The sequence below is a fragment of the Ovis canadensis genome, chromosome 10 (assembly GCF_042477335.2).
Source record: "Ovis canadensis isolate MfBH-ARS-UI-01 breed Bighorn chromosome 10, ARS-UI_OviCan_v2, whole genome shotgun sequence".
Taxonomy (NCBI): Eukaryota; Metazoa; Chordata; class Mammalia; order Artiodactyla; family Bovidae; genus Ovis; species Ovis canadensis.
The window spans coordinates 34,922,001-34,936,513 of record NC_091254.1 but is presented as its reverse complement, the minus strand read 5'-3'; positions in this window follow the sequence as shown (position 1 = coordinate 34,936,513).

Sequence of the window (14,513 nt, the reverse complement as noted above, 5' to 3'; positions counted from 1 at the left end):
CTTCTCCTGATTTCTATTCTCCTATTTCTCAAATATCCAGAGAAAGGTCAAATTAGGTAAAAACCTGGACCACGTCTCAAATGATGGGTTGATCCAGCTCCCCTTGATTGCAGGGGACACAGTGTTATTTTTCATTGGCACGGCCCCCGACGGTGACTCAGTAATGGTGCATTTATTATCAGGAAGAGAAAAGTTGTGAACAGTACTCACTGTCCCTCTGAGCACGAGTATCCAGCTGGGCTCTCCCTTAAGTCTTTGGGTCTCAGGAGCCTCACTTTGTTATTTTTTTGGTAAGAGGACCTTGTAGTGGTCACCAAAGGATATCTTGCCCATAACCTTTACATGATTCCTGAGCTCTCCTTCCAGCTATTTAACATTGATCACTTTAATTGTGGGGGTGCAACACCCTCCCCCTCCCCCCTATAAGATATGGGCAGAGGAGTGTCCCTGGTCTGCTTGGCATGTCCTGTCCAAACCCCTTAAAGATGTTCCCACTGGAGTCTGAGGCCAGTGTGGGAGGAACACTGAGGCAGGGTGTCATAGGCCAGGAAACCTGAAAGCTGATTTCTAATCAGAATTCATCAAGTCACTAGAGCAACAGTGTAGATCATCAGCTGTTTCAGACGCGCTCACAATACATCAGGCATTGAAGTACAGGCCTTCCACGCACAAGCTCTTTAATCCTCACACAAAACTGTGGGGCTTCCGTTGTCCTTCAAATGAGGCTGTTGGGTAGTGATGCATATATATGGAATCTAGAAAGATAATTCTGAATCTAGAAAGATGATAGTACATGCCAGGCAGCAAAGGAGACACAAACATATAGAACAGACTTTTGGACACAGTGGGAGAAGGAGAGGGTGGGACGATTCGAGAGAATAGCATTGAAACATACACATTACCCTGTGTAAAATAGACAGTGAGCGGGAGTTTGAAGGATGACGCAGGGCACCCAAAGCCAGTGCTCTGAGGGGTGGGGAGAGGGAGGTGGGAGGGGGTTCAGGAGGGAGGGGGTCACACGTATGCCTGTGGCCGATTCATGCTGATGAATGGCAGAGTCCATCACAATGTTGTAATTATCCTCCAATTAAAATAAATGAATTAATTTTAAAAACTTCTAAAAGCTGGGCTTGCTGCTATAAATCTCACAAGAGGTTTGAAGCCCTCTAGAAACTGTGAAGCATATGATCACAGGTGTCACTGGTTTTTTTTCAATCACTTTTTCTCAGAGAGATCTGAACACAATCTCTTGTTGGATTTCACCCAGGATACTGTTTTCAGCCTCTGTGGATGCTGCTGCATACGGTGGTGCGTTAGAAAAAGACTATCCATCCATTTATATGTTGGGCACTTGTTGTGTGTCAGGCAGTGGCCGGGTGCCGGGGACACCCTGGTGAACAAGTCAGAGGCCGTGGCTGGCCTCATGAAGCTTTTGAGGTTGGGAGAGGACAGTTCATCTTGTTCCAGACCCACTGGCAGGGCTGGCCTTTCCACCAAGCCAAGCTTTCTTTGAGGAAACCTGCCTCCCTCCCACTCACCCCCATCCCCACCCCAGACCCCCACCCCCTCACCTGACCTGATGCCTTTGTCTATTAGAGTAGGACTGGAATATCAATGCCCTTACTGAAGGAAGAAACTCAAAATAATCTGATAGAAAAGAGCATCAATTTTGTCAGTGAAAGAGATAGACTAGTAATCAAAAAACAATAGGGAGAGTGCCAAAGGAGTTAGTGAAAGAGAAGTAGCTTTAAGATGGAACTTGCCTGGTGGCAGGAGACATGGATTTGATCCCTGGGTCAGGAAGATTCCCTGGAGCAGGAAATGGCAACTTATTCCAGTATTCTTGCCTGGAGAATTCCATGGACTTAGGAGCCTGCAGGCTACCCATGGGGTTGCAAGAAGTGTTAGACATGACTTAGTGACTAAATGGCAACAACAAAGCTTTAAGATAAGAAATCTAAGGGTTAGAGGTTGCAACATTAAAAAAAAATTAAAATCTAGGCATGGGATTTGCTTGGGTTTGAGTTTCAGTTCAGAGGGAAGTTAGGCCATCTCATTGCATGAGTCTAAATCTTCTGGATCTCTTGTTGTATGGCCACCCTGACCTAAGATTGTTCTTTAAGTGAAATTCTGGCTTATGGTATCTATTAGCAAATTGAACTGGGAGATATGTTGGTTTGAGAAGTTTTGCTCATTCATTTTTATTTAATTCTTTATTTTTAAAAAATAGATTTTCAGGACTTCCCTGGGAGTCCAGTGGTTAAGACCCTGGGCTTCCACTGCAGAGGGTGCAGGTTTGATCCCTAGTCAGGATCGCACATGCTGTGTGATGTGGCAAAAAAAAAAAAAAAAAAAAAAAAATTCCCAGAAATAAAAATTCAGGTTAAAGAGAGACATGGGAAAAAAATTCTCTTTCTTCCAAGACTCCAGAAGAGTTTGTCTGATGTGAAAAATAAATATTATGATCATGACAAGAAAAATTATAAACTATTGACAAATCTACTGAGACAAAGAAAGCCACTAGCCTTACAGGCAAGCATAAGGGGACCAGATGGCAAAGGGATAAATGAAACTAAAGATAAACTGTTGCGTTGGAAAATAATCTTATTAAAACATAAATGACTCTGCTTGGATAGGGAAGAACAGAGAGAGTGGTCCTGCCTTGGAGCCTCCAAAGAACTCTCAGCCTTTGCATTATGGGGTATACCCAGAGTCCAAGGCCAGACACCCCACATTGTGCCCACCGTTACCCCTCCAACTGCCTGGTGGTGAGCAAAAAATGAGATGGGAACCTGAAAGACTTCTGGAAAAGTGCTGTGGAGATTTATAAATATAGGGAAATATTAGACTCAGGACACTGCCCTCCAGGCCCCTGAGAGGAGGGCTGTGCCCTTGGGAACTGTGGGATGTTAGCTCGTGGGATGTTAGCTCTCTGTCTTCGTGTCCTCACACTTTCCTTCAGGGACCCAATCTTCCACTATTCTGCCTGCCTGCGTTCATTTCTTAGGGTGGCCATAACAAAATACTACACACTGGGGGCCTTCAACAGCAGGAGTTTACTTTCTCACAGCTCTGGAAGAAGCTGCAAGTCCAAGATCCAGGTGTTGGCAGATGCGGTTTCTCCTGAGGTCCCTGGCCTTCTCTCTGCACCCTCACGTGCTCATTCCTCAGTGTACACATCTCTGGTGTCTTTGAGTGTGTCCAAATTTCCTCTCTTTGTAAAGACATCAGTGAGATTGAATTAGTCACTTAGTCATATCTGATTCTTTGGAAACCCATGGACTGTAGCCCACCAGGCTCCTCTGCCCATGTGATTCTCCAGGCAAGAATACTGGAGTGGGTTGCCATGCCCTTCCTCAGGGGACCTTCCTGACCCAGGGGTTGAACCCAGGTCTCCTGCATTGCAGGCAGATTCTTTATCATCTGAGCAACTAGGGCCCACCCTAAATGGCCTCATTTTAATTTATTTCCCTAAGGACTTTAACTCCAAATCCGGTCACCTTCTGGGGCACTGAGGGTTAGGGCGCCAATATGTGAATTTGCAGGTGCAAAATGTAGTCCATAACACTGCTTTCAAACACATCTCATGTAGGAGGCGGGATGGTAAGTGCAGTGGGTAGATTTGAGTTTTGATCCCTGCCAGACCGTTGAGTTCAAACTCAACAGTCTATGACTTACCTAGGTTTATAATCTGGGGCAAGTTTTGTAACCTCTCTGACCATCAGTTTCTTTGTTTGTATTGCAGGCACTCTAAGGGCTTGTGAGGATGGAGCAGTTATTACAGAGGTAGTGTCTGGCACGTGGGGACTTTGGGTATTAACATTAATCATCATTTTGCTCAATAGTCAGCTTCCAAGTCTTTCTGTCTCCATGAGCTCTCTCACCTTCTGTCCAAATGCACCCGCCCCCTTTCATGCAAATACCACACACTTGCTCTCTCCTCCAAAGACACTGACTTGAGTATCCTAATGGATCTGGTTCAAATAAGACAGAGCCCCTGCCCTTGAACCCTGATGTCATGACTGGGGGATTCAGGCAAGTAAACCCCAAACCTCACTATGACATAATCAGTATGTGTATAAATCAGTTTTAAAACTTGTACAAGAAGCTATTAGGGCCCGTGGAATGGAGGAGACAATACATCTTGAGAGAGAGAGCAGCGGGAGGGGGATGATGAGGAAGGGATAAGAGAAGTTTCGCAGAATAGAAAGTGTAAGTTGAGACCTGAGGAGGGCATAGAACTCACCAACCAGACAGAAAGGGGAAGGGCAGAGACCTGTCTTCTTTGAAGTCTAGGCTGTTCCGCCCTTCCTTCTGCCCCCTTCCCACCATTCCCGGTCCCCTTGCTCCTGGTGGGTTGATATTAAAGTCTTGCTGGTTCCTTCTCTGGTCCAACGGGGACTTGGACATTTGGCTCACAATCACCCTTTCCAATACTGCTATCATTTTACAGCTGTTCCAATGGCCATTTAAAACTCCAAGATACAAATTTATGTTCTCATCCTTCCAACTCCCATTTCTGTCTCCCCATCTGGTCCTTAACCTCATGAAGATTTCTATTTATGTATCTCAGAGTTGAGCCACCCTTTAAGCTCTGGATGGATTTGCAGCTTTAAGAATTTTCATGACCACCCTCTACTTACAAAATATAGACAAACACTTGAACCCTCTGCTTACTGCTTGCTGTTATTTTTCAGCCACTAAGTCATGTCTGACTCTTTGTAACCCCATGGACTGTAGCATGCCAGGCTCCTCTGTCTCCCACTACCTCAAAGAGTTTGCTCAAATTCATGTCCATTGAGTCAGTGATGCTATCGAACCATCTCATCCTCTACCACCCCCTTTCTCCTTTTTGTCTCCCATCTTTCCCACCAGTCCTTTCCAATGAGTTGACTCTTCGCATCAGGTGGCCAAAGTATTGGAGCTTCAGCTTCAGCATCAGTTCTTCCAATGAATATTCAGGATTTATTTCCTTTAGGATGGACTGACTTGATCTCCAGGGGGCTCTCAAGAGTCTTCTCCAACACCACAATTTAAAAGCATCAATTCTTTGGCCTTCAGCCTCTTGCTTGCTAGATGCACCCTAACATTTTCTCTCATCTTAAAATCCACTGCCATCATCCTGGTCCATTCCTCCCTTCCCTCTAGGCTAGCTTATTACACTGATCTTCCAATGGCGCCCACATCCCTTGCTGCCTCTCTCGTTTAGTCGCCGTACTGTAGCCAGAGTGCTCTTCCTGAGAGACAGGTCTGACTGCAGCACCTGCCCTACATTCTGAAGGACTGGAAGAGCTTCCTGTGGAGTCCTGTCCCAAGGCTACAGACACAGAACCCAGAACCAAGGTCATCTCTGAAGCTGACCAAGCCCCTTTGTAACCATTGGCAAAAGCATCCCCCCTGCCCCACCTGCCATCATCACCAGCAGACTTCTTGACCCTGAATTAGGCAGAAATGCCCACTCCAGTACTTACTCTATAGCGCCCTAACCAGTCACCTAATGCTGCCCTTCCAGCAGACATTTTCTTTGCCTTGAGGCTATAAACATTGGCCACTAACCAGGAAAAGCCAACTCTTCCTGATCTGTCAGGAGGTTGCCCTGCTGTGCTCGCAACGCCCACATTATCTCTGCTCCATTGCTCTTAATAAACTCACTCCCTTCTGAAATGCTCTGTTGGGAAATTCTTCTCCAACCTGCGTTCGGACTGCCATGACACTCCTGTTGCTCTTATGATGGAGACCAGAATTGTACCAAACCTCCACCCACATGTCATCACTGTTCCCCAACCCTGCCGTTCTCTCTGCATTCTCTGTGCTTGACTACACTGGCCTGTTTTTAGTTTCTCCAATGATCAAAGTGGGCTTCCCTGGTGGCTCAGATGGTAAAGAATCTGCCTGCAAAGCAGGAGACCTGGGTTTGACCCTGGGTCTAAAAGATCCCCTGGAGAAGGGCATGGCAACCCACCCTACTATTCTTGCCTGGAGAATCCCATGGACAGAGGAGCCTGGCGGGCTGCTGTGCATGGGCTCACAAGGAGCCGGACACAACTGAATGACGAATGCTACTGCTACTGATGACCAGCTAGACTTTCCCTCCAGGCACAGGGGCCCTGCCATGCCAGTTTCTCTATCTGGGAAGCTTCTCACCTGGTTCACTTGGTCATCCGATTGCCTCAGTCGTTATTTCGTGCCTCATTAAATGGATTCCTCATTTCTGCTTTCAGAGGATCTTAACATAGCAATCATTCTGTATTTGTTTGTATGGTACTTTGCTCATTCTCTCTTTCTACCTCTAAATGAGTTTGAACAAGTTCCAGGAGATAGTGAAGGACAGGGAAGCCTGGTGTGCTACAGTCCATGGAGTCACAAAGAGCTGGACACGACTTGGCAACTGAGCAACAACTACCTCTAACTGAGAAGTTTCATGACGATCAAATAATTTCCTCTCACCGTGGTACCTTCACTGTTGATGGGAGTGGTTGACACAGGATGTCCTTAGAACAGATGTCTCTACGCCGAGCACTTAACACTGAGCCTAGCACACAGTAGGTATTCTGCCAATGTTACTGAAAGGGTGACTCAGTACGTGAGCGATGGATGTCCTGACACATTTGGTAATCCCTTGGAGGATACTAGAAAACTTTTCAAAGATGTTCACTCTCCTTTTAAAAATGACTTAGTTTTCATTAAAACATTCATCGTGGACAAGGCAGAATATGTTACAGAGCAGACACAGTTCAAATAATTGTTTCATCCCACTGGGAGATTTATTTACTGGAAAAAGCATGACCAAAAAAAAAAAAAAAACCAAACAAAAAAAGGGTACAGAGTGACAGTGGTTAATTCCCACAGCTCCTCAAGAGTTGACCCAAGCAACCTCTGGACTCTGCCCAATGTGAGTAATCTAATGTGGAAAACATTATATTGTGAACTGGCTGTGTTTTGATGCCTTCACTTTTCCACCATATTTTCCAGAATTCAAAATATTATACCAGAATCGTCTGTAAGTGAATGAGATCATTTTCTTCCCAGTCTGTCTTTGACGAGCAGTCTCCTACTGTGATGGGTGTTGATGGCGTGTCACCCAGGATTCTCGCAGGGTAGAGGTTGCTAAGCACTGAGAACTGTCTGCCGGAGGTTGTCGGATCTTCTCTTGTGGAGGAGAAAGGAGCTGTCTATTAAATACGGGGATTCGTTGGTTCCTCAGGGTTAGGTTAAACGTTCTCCTGCTGATGGGGAGTGAAATGATTCCATGAGTTCCCCAGTCTCTCTCTGCATTATGATTCCATGATCCTATTAATGTTTGACAGGAGGGCAAGTCTAGATGTGCAATTCCATATAACCCCTGAGTTTCCTCCTGGGGATGAAATTGAATAGAAAATGGAATATATCATAGTGATGGGAATCTGGCTGTGTGCTTTGGAATAGTAACTAGCTGCACAGCTTCGTCTCCTAGGAAACAAGCAAAGCGAGATGTGAGGATCTTGGAGGGCTTATGCTATGGACTCAAAATTTATCTGGGTTTGGCTTCACGGTGGGAGGGAATGCATGTGATATTTCATCTGTGAGTCTGGGAACACAGACAAATGGTGTGCTAAGTGATTTAAGAAACCAACAATGCATACACCGGGAAGATCAAGGTGCAGCCACCACTTTATGTTAGGTGGGAATGTGGGTCGGTGGGCTGTGGAAAGTTTTAGGTTGTTTTGCCCACAGTGCTAACTGTCAGGATGATTCATGGGAAAAAGAGACAGCCAAACATCTGCCCATTTGGTTTAGATGATGCAAAACACAGAGATATTTGGAAACATGTGAATGTCTGATATTGCATTGACAAACTTTCTGGATGAACAGTTGTGTGGGGTTGGGTTTTTTTTTAATTCCTTATTTTGGTGCTGCATAAATCATTTTTGAAAATGTTCTTTATTATATATAATTTGGATTTGCATTGCATTTCAAACCATAACTTATGGGTACCCAGAGGTTTGGGTTTTTTGTTTGTTTGAGGGGAGGTTTGTAATAAACATTTTCTAGTTCTATTATGGAATTTTTCTCAAGAGAAAGGGTATAGACACTCCAACATGACCTCTCAGCACCAGCCCACCGGCCTCTCAGGTGGCCATGCCCTTCTCCCTACAGCATCCTCTTCTCCTGACAGCGGCCCTGCTATTCTCCCTGCATGGCTCTGGACATTGCAGCCCAGATGACTGCAGATCCTAAGAGCAATCTGACTTCTTGTGTTGGAGTCACTCTGCTACTTCTCTCTCTGTCTAGCTCTCTCTCTTTTTCTCTTCTCACCCTCTAATAATTTCCTTGATGATTCTACACATGCCCATGAAGAAAGACAAGTACTATCAATAGGCAGACAGCGTCCAGATTTGTATCTTTGACCCATTTCTGCCAGCTGAGCTCAAACAATAAGTCGAATTTCCCATGTGGAATTTTCACTCAGATGTCTCAGAAGTGATGTCTCAGAGGCAACATGTCCAAAAGAGAAACTATGACCTTCTTCCCCAAACCTGCTGTCTATTCCGAGCTAATGATCCCACTGTCCACCAGAAACCAGGGTCATCTTTGTATCCTCATCTGTCCCACCTTTCACATTCCAGTCATCACAAATACATGCTGAATATATCTCTTGATTGTTCCTTCCCTCCCCCTCCGATGTCATCCCTCAGTCTAGGCCAACATCCCTGCTGACTGAGATGACTGGAATCCTTCTAACTGGTGCCCGGTATTTGCCCCTGCCCTCTAATGATGTATTCTCAATACCAGGTGGAGAACTCCTGTAGAAATGCAAATCAGATCACGTTGCTACTCTGCTCAAAGCTCTTCTAGGAGGCCCTACCGCCATGGGAGCAGCAGGAAGAGTGGGCTTGTAGGAAGAGACAGTGAATCATGTCTCAGACGTGTCAAGCCTGAAATGCCTGTGCGGCACTCAGGTGGGGTCTGCTGGGCAGATGCGGAGAAGTTGTAGTAGATGTAACTACGGTAGGGGCTGCTTGCTGTAAAAAAGAACCAAATGGAGACATTATGAAGGTGAACTAGAAGGCTTCCCTGGTGACTCAGTGGTGAAGAATCTGCCTGCCAATGCAGAAGATGTGACTTTGATCCCTGGGTTGGGAAGATCCCTTAGAGAAGGGAATGGCAACCCGCTCCAGTATTCTTGCCTGGGAAACCCCATGCACAGAGGAGCCTGTCCATGGGATCCCAAAGAGTCGGATACAATTTAGTGACTGCACAACAAGAAAGAAGGTCCAGTAAGGGCTCACAAGATGACAACCACACTTAGGTGTGACCATAACATTCTAGAGGCTGTAAAGGGCGGGGAACTCTAATTCACTGGGGTCCACAGAACTAACTGGTGATTTAGTGGCTGTTTTGTATACACCCAACTGACAAGAGATTGATGTACAATCACGATGTCAATTCATTAATTAATTTAGAGTGAGAAATAGAAATACCAAAAATTCTCCCAAAGACTTAAGTTCACCACTCGATACTTTCTCTCCCTATAAGACAAATTATAACCAGCAGGCTGCTTGATGAGCATGAAAGCCAAGGTAGGGAAGTGAGATGAATGGTTCTTACTGGATTGTTGGCCCAGAAATTCATGTACATGTTTCCAGATACTGTTGAGGCTGTGTCTTGAAGTTGTTGGTGCATAGCTTAAAGGTAAGGTTGAGATAAAAACAGTGGCGCTGTTTTTTTATTTTTATGTTTTATTTTATGGAAGTATAGCTGATTTACAGTGCCATATGTTAATTTCTGCTGTACAGCAAATTGACTCAGTTATACATACATATTCTTTTTCATATTTGTTTGCATTATGGTTTATCACAGGATATTGGATATCTTGTGCTGCACAGCAGGACCTTGCTGTGTATGCATCCTATGTTTGCATGTGTCCATGCTAAGTTAGCATCCATGCCAAGTTGCTTCAGTTGTGTCTGATTCTTTGGGACCCCATGGACTGTAGCCTGCCAGGCTCCTCTGTCCATGGGGACTCTCTAGGCATGAATACTGGAGTGGGTTACCGTGCCCTCCTCCAGGGGATTTTCCTGACCCAGGGATCGAACTCACGTATCTTAGTCTCCTGCATTTGTAGGTGGGTTCTTTACCATTAGCTACTTTACATCTGCCAGTCCCAAACTCCTAATCCTTCCGTCTCTTGCCCCGTACTTTGGCAACCATAAATCTGTTCTCTATGTCTGTGGGTCTGTTTCTGTAACTGTTTTTATTTATATATAAGAATTATTCTCTATAAATGGTTTTTGCTCCCTTGTTAAAAAAAAAGCGGAGTGGGGGGCAAATAACCAAAAGAAAACATAAGGCTATGGAAATATTCAGGATTTAGGTAGAAGTATTTAGCTCAAAGTGTATCATAATTTCAAAGGTAACTTTGGATTCTCCATAGGAGGCAGCCGGAAGGATGCTCTAATTTATTAAACTTTCGCCCTGAGAAAGATAAAGCAGTTTAGCGAATAGTCATTTGATTCCTCCTTTCTGCTTGAGTCTTAGGGAAAAAGTGCCCAACAGAGATAAGCACCAGTGCTTCTGAGGGAGCTGCCTTGGGGGAAAAGAAGCTGTGCAGAGCAAGTTTGGTTCTAATGAGCACAAATTGGGAGAGGCAATGAATTTACTCAGACCTGAGATCTGTATTCCTCTAGCACCTTTCTGCCCATTATGATGATGTCAAGAATTTAACTCTGAGCCTGGCTTATTCAGTACATTACCTCATTACTTACTTAAAACTTTGGAAGCTAGATGCTCTGCGTGTGTTTGTGCTAAGTCCCTTCAGTCATGTCCAGCTCTTTGAGACCCTATAGACTGTAGGCCGCCAGGCTCCTCTGTCCATGGAGTTCTCCAGGCAAGAATACTGGAGCGGGTTGCCATTTCCTCCTCCAGGAAATCTTCCTGACCCAGGGATCGAAACCGCATCTCTTATGTCTCCTGCATTGACAGGCAGGCTCTATACCACTAGTACCACCTGGGAAGCCTGCTGGATGCTCTATGTATCCCCAACCTGCAGGTAAGAAAATGGAGGTACAGGGAGGCAGGGGGCTTGCTGAAGGCACAGAACCAGTAAGTGGCTAAGCAGGGATTTTCGCCCAGCTGGTTTGATTCCTGAGTTCACCCTCTCAAGATCCCCACCTCTTCCTTTTGCTACATAGATCATTCCTGAAATGAACACAGGATGCTGAAGTGAGAGTCCCAAGTCTATGACCCATGGTCCCAGAAGAGGTGATCACATCACATCTGTAATAAGTCACAGTCAGTTTGAGGACACGTATGCCTGCACCCCGGACTTCCCTGGTGGCTCAGATGGTAAAGCATCTGTCTACAATGTGGGAGACCCGAGTTCAATCCCTGGGTCAGGAAGATCCCCTGGAGAAGGAAATGACAACCCACTCCAGTACTCTTGCCTAGAAAATCCCATGGACGGAGGAGCCTTGCCTAGAAAATCCCATGGGCAGAGGAGCCTGGTGTCCATGGGGTCGCAAAGAGTCTGACGACTGAGCGACTTCACTTTCACTTTCATGCCTGCACCCATAGTCTGTGGGGAGGGGGCTTCCACCTGAGGACCAGGCTAGGAGAGGGGCTGAGGTGTTGGCAGGACATTGGTGCCTTTTCTATTTTTTCGTTCTTACCCACATACCAAAAGATAGGATTCTTTCTTAAGCACCCCAGCTCTGGACGGTAAACCGAGGGGAGGGTTGTGGGTGGTGATGGGGAAAGAGAGCGTGAAGCTTAGAGACGAGCTCTCAGGTCAGAACACACAGGTTCCCTCCCCCTGGTCTGTGCAGGGCTGCACTGTCTGGTTGCTCTTCCTACTGACCACATCCATCTGTTAGAGTCTTTCTTTGGAGAGAGCAAAATACAACTGGTTGGATTTCAGCTTTTTAAAAACTTTTTTATTTTATATTGGAGTCTAGCCTATTCACAATGTGGTGCTGGTTTCAGGTGGACAGCAAAGGGACTCAGCCATACGTATACATCTATCCACTGGGATTTCAGCTTTCTTAGCTAAAAGTCTCACCCCTCTGTGCTCCTTGGAGAAGAAGGCACTCCCAAGGCAGTGTAACTGGGCTTGGACAGATGCAAATAACATCAGTTTTATGTTGCTACACAATCTCTTCATTTTCTTCTATATATGTTTAACATACTGCGCTATTGGTTCTTCTGTTTAATACCCAGCAGGTGACATTACTTATAAATTACAGTGATGATGGGGGTGGATTGCCTCCCTTCTCTCTGTGGATTAATGTAGGAAGAATGTTGTGAGCATTTAAGTGAGAGCCAGTGTCTAGGGAAAGAGAAAGGAAACAAAGCAGCCTCGGGGGCTTTAAGGGAGAGGTTCAGGAAAGAGAGGACCAAGAAAGAGCGTAGCTTAGTGGGAGACTGTGCTATGGAAGCCAGAGGTGAGAGTTTGGGGAACATGTGTAGTCATCGAGAGTGTCCGGATATTCATATAATAATGCATATATGTGGAATCTAGGAAAACAGTATAGATTATCTTATTTGCAAAGCAGAAAGAGAGACACTGACAGAGAGAACAAACATATGGGTATCAAGGGGAAGGGAGTAAGAAGAACTGGGAGACTGGGATTAACACTGACTATTGACACTAGGCATAAAATAGATAACTGATGAGAACCTGGTGTATAGCACAGGGAACTACTTAGTGCTCTATGGTGACCTAAATAGGAAAGAAATCCAGAAAAGAGGGGGTATATGTATAGCTGTCAATTCTAAAGGAAATCAACCCTGTATGTCCATTGGAAGGACATATGCTGAAGTTAAAGCTCTAGTACTTTGGCCACCTGATGCCAAGAGCCAACTCACTGGAAAAGACCCTGAGGCTGGGAAAGATTGAGGGCAGGAGGAGAAGGGGGCGGCAGAAGATGAGATGGTTAGATAGCATCACCAACTAAATGAACATGAATTTGAGCAAACTTCCCGGAGAAGGACAGGGGAGTCTGGTGTGTTGCAGTCCATGGGTCACAGAGAGTCAGACGAGACTTAGCAACTGAACAACAATCTATAGCTGATTCACTTTGCTGTATAGTAAAACGTGAGTCTGAGTGAACTCCGGGAGTTGGTGATGGACAGGGAGGCCTGGCGTGCTGCGATTCATGGGGTCGCAAAGAGTCGGACATGACTGAGCGACTGAACTGACTGAACTGAACTGAACTAAGGGCTAACACAACATTGTAAAGCAACTTTTTTTTTTTTTTTTTTTGCAATTCACTCAAAACAAATTTTATTTTTTTTTTTTTAATTTTATTTTTTTTTTAAATTTTAAAATCTTTAATTCTTACATGCGTTCCCAAACATGACCCCCACTCCCACCTCCCTCCCCACAACATCTCTCTGGGTCATCCCCATGTACCAGCCCCAAGCATGCTGCACCCTACGTCAGACATGGACTGGCGATTCAATTCTTACATGATAGTATACATGTTAGAATTCCCATTCTCCCAAATCATCCCACCCTCTCCCTCTCCCTCTGAGACCAAAAGTCCGTTATACCCATCTGTGTCTTTTATCCTGACTTGCATACAGGGTCGTCATTGCCATCTTCCTAAATTCCATATATATGTGTTAGTATACTGTATTGGTGTTTTTCTTTCTGGCTTACTTCACTCTGTATAATCGGCTCCAGTTTCATCCATCTCATCAGAACTGATTCAAATGAATTCTTTTTAATGGCTGAGTAATACTCCATTGTGTATATGTACCACAGCTTTCTTATCCATTCATCTGCTGATGGACATCTAGGTTGTTTCCATGTCCTGGCTATTATAAACAGTGCTGCGATGAACATTGGGGTACATGTGTCTCTTTCAATTCTGGTTTCCTCGGTGTGTATGCCCAGAAGTGGGATTGCTGGGTCATAAGGGAGTTCTATTTGCAATTTTTTAAGGAATCTCCACACTGTTCTCCATAGTGGCTGTACTAGTTTGCATTCCCACCAACAGTGTAGGAGGGTTCCCTTTTCTCCACACCCTCTCCAGCATTTATTGCTTGCAGATTTTTGGATCGCAGCCATTCTGACTGGTGTGAAGTGGTACCTCATTGTGGTTTTGATTTGCATTTCTCTAATAATGAGTGATGTTGAGCATCTTTTCATGTGTTTGTTAGCCATCCGTATGTCTTCTTTGGAGAAATGTCTATTTAGTTCTTTGGCCCATTTTTTGATTGGGTCGTTTATTTTTCTGGAGTTGAGCTGCATAAGTTGGTTGTATATTTTTGAGATTAGTTGTTTGTCAGTTGCTTCATTTGCTATTATTTTCTCCCATTCAGAAGGCTGTCTTTTCACCTTGCTTATATTTTCCTTTGTTGTGCAGAAGCTTTTAATTTTAATTAGATCCCATTTGTTTATTTTTGCTTTTATTTCCAGAATTCTGGGAGGTGGATCATAGAGGATCCTGCTGTGATTTATTTCTGAGAGTGTTTTGCCTATATTCTCCTCTAGGAGTTTTATAGTTTCTGATCTTACATTTAGATCTTTA